This window comes from Triticum aestivum, chromosome 3B (genome assembly GCF_018294505.1).
Source record: "Triticum aestivum cultivar Chinese Spring chromosome 3B, IWGSC CS RefSeq v2.1, whole genome shotgun sequence".
NCBI classification, from domain to species: Eukaryota; Viridiplantae; Streptophyta; class Magnoliopsida; order Poales; family Poaceae; genus Triticum; species Triticum aestivum.
This window is the reverse complement of record NC_057801.1, coordinates 740,556,445-740,559,792: the sequence shown is the minus strand read 5'-3', so window position 1 is coordinate 740,559,792 and position 3,348 is coordinate 740,556,445.

Below are 3,348 nucleotides of genomic sequence, written 5' to 3'. Positions count from 1 at the left end.
AAATGAGTGAACTTATACTCTAAAAAGTGTATATTAATCTGAATGTAGTCTCTATAATGGAATCTCTAAAAAGACCTATATTTAGGAACGGAGGGAGTAAGATTTAACCATGCCTATGTGATCTACTAAATCGGAGGGAGTACCCTTTTTTTTTTTTTTGAGAATTGAGTATCTATTTATGTGGTATACATGTGACTCGCGCGGTGGGAGCTGCCTGCAGTGGCATGTTAATTGTGATGAATGAATGTAATGAACAGTAACTGATTGCTTTATTGATCGATGGACTACATGTATATATACATGTTTATATATCCCCTGAAGGGGCGCGACGTTTGGGAGTGACGCATACACGTCCTTAATTACATGTGATAATTCGTGTCGGTGCCAAGTTTGTTTGAATAAAGCTCGATGTTTCCTGCAAAAATAATAATAATAATAAAATCTCAACATTTATGAAGAGCATGTTCCAGACGATGCCTGACTCTGGCCAGGTGGTCAAAGATCATAATTTTGTCAACAAATAAACATGACGATACCATGTCTCTCCTGGTCGTGAACGCGATATGGGAAGGGGCCGAGGCGCACGACAAGCTGGCAGGTTCCTTGTGGTCGATGATTAGTCTGGATCTGAACTTGTGAATCAACTTGAGTGTACAATCATTTCTCCCATGGTCGGCCAGATACAGTACGTAACTGCTTGGAAGATTTACAGGTGCGATCTCTCCGCGGCGACCACATGGCCGGAGATGAGCAGCCATATTCGGAAAGAACAGGTGTGGAAGATAGCCTTATCGGCTACACGCATGCCTGCATGCAGCAGTAGATGGTGGTACCCCTACAGTCCTACGTACAATTACATGGCCAGCCCCAGCCATGTGTATGGGTGGGTGCATCATGCATGCATGCACCGTTTGACTGTTCAAGTGTGCAACGATAATGCTGCCCTGTCCCATGCATGAGGCAGATGCAATGCGTGCTCCGCGCGGGCGCGGCAAGCAGCACATGGATGGAGGGAGGAAGAGGACCGGCCATTTTCGGAAAGAACAGGCGGGGAAGATAACATAATCGGCCGATAGATTCATGCATGGCATACATTGACGTGGCCGGTCTTGTGTATGGATGCATGCACCGCTTGACTGTGGTGCTGTGCATTGATTGGGATCGTTCAGTAAGCCGGACCCGGGAATTCTGGAGCTCAGCTGGCCGGCGGGAGAACAAGCTAGCTAGGCTAGGCTAGACGGGGCAGGGTCGTCGTGCTGGCTGCTGCGGCCGCTGCCGTCTAGCTGGGGCTGCCATGAATGCGCCGGCCGTGCTCCTGTGGCCTGTGGGCGCCATCGGTTTGGTCTGGTGCAGGCACTGAGGCCATGTTTGGTTCATAAGTCCTAGAACTTTTTCTAGTCCCAACTAAAAAGTCCCTAGTCCCTAAAAGTCCCTTCCTGTTTGTTTTCAGAGACTAAAAAGTCCATAGTCCTTTCCTAGAGGTTATTAAATGACCATCTTGCCCTAGTATATAGAAAAATAACAATTAAACAACACCATGGGGTGTCGGGCAATGAATGCATGGAGGGGCATTGTTGGAAAAGTCCCAAAAAGTCCCAAAAAAGACTCTCCTTGAGAGTCTTTTTCATTTAGTCCCAAATGCCTAGTTTAGTCCCTAAAAAGTCCTCCCGTTTGGTAAAAAAGTCTTTTAAGAGGGACTTTTTCTAGTCCCTACACCAAAAAGTCCCTGAAAACAAACATCCCCTGCGAACCCATCGAGAAGCATGGCTGTCCAAGATTTATCTCTGTCTAGCAATCTTGTCCTGATTCTGTGTGCCTCACATCACATGCGATGCTTTGCTGATTTTTTGATGTTGGACGCACTGATTTCTTTGGCGGTTAGGTTAGGTTGCTGTGACCGAGGTCTCCGCCGCAAGTAGTCAACCTGGGCCAATGATGTAGTCGCAGGGCAGTGCATCAGCACATGGATGTCTGTCTGTCTGCCAGGCCCAGCGCCAGGTGTGTCCTCCTGTAGCTTAGTGAGCATGGCTTCGTTTGCAGTTAGATCAAACCAGGTCACTACTGCTAAATACTACTCCCTCTGTTCCGATTTACTCGTCGTGGTGATTTGAACTAAAACCACGACGAGTAAATCTGAACCGAGGGAGTAGTATATTGATCAGGATTCTGATCACACGATTAGGCCTAGTTAGTTGATAAAGACAGACATACCTGTCATCCAAAAGAGACATGATTCTTTCATTTTCTTTAGCAGCGGGGAAAGAGATACGATTCAATCATAACAATGACAGCTCAAAGAATGCGAGGTCCAATCATTAGGGAAGATTACGTCCTATGATGATCCATGTCTTTGCTTATATGTTTATGCTTAGCGTTGATTATCCCTTTGTGTCACTCACAGTGGGCTTTGTGGTTCTATTTTGGCAGACCGTTTGCAGCAACCAGCTTGTAGGCGTGGAGTTGGTGACACCTAGCATCCAGTTAGTAAAGAAGATGCTTGGGTTTGCGGGCCCAAAGGTGGCACACATCATCCATCACTTTCGTCTATGGTGCTATTGAGACTGACAAAAGAGAAGGGAGTCATTACAGATTCCATGTGTTTAGCATGGAACATATACTTACTATATGATCTAGCAGAAAAGTTTTGGCTTGCTGATGGGATGAGATGCTGAGATTTTGGGAGGTGGCAGCCTGTACAGCAGAACACAAACTTTTCACCGAATGCACAAACCTACAGAAAATAGAAATTGGCGATACATTGGCGAATGCAATGATACATTGGCGATACATGGTCATCATGCACGAATCTTGTATATTGGTTTCATCTAGGGTAGTGCTATTTTGACAATACATGGTCATCATGCACGAATGCAATGATACATTGGCGATAGATGCGTTGCATATATATTCTCGAAATACTCCCTTCGTTTCTAAATATAAGTCTTTTTAGACATTTCAAATGGACTACGACATACGGATGTATGTAGACATATTTTAGAGTGTACATTCACTCATTTTTGCTCCGTATGTAGTCACTTGTTAGAATCTCTAGAAAGACTTATATTTGAGAACGGAGGGAGTACATACATAAATCAAGGCTGGCATATATGCACTGTATTTTTATAACTCATTAACTTGCGGATGAATACCATTTTGAAACATTAATTCTTAAAAGGGTGTGCATAGCGCACTAGCATACGCGCTATAGGTCATCAGTGTGACGATCTGGTGTGTGCGGGGTGGGATCCGAATGAGCGATCGGACACACGCAAGCGCTAGATGGGACATGCACATTTGCCTCCCCGCTAGTGCATGTCTTTTTCACCATAGAGACATGAGATCCCAATA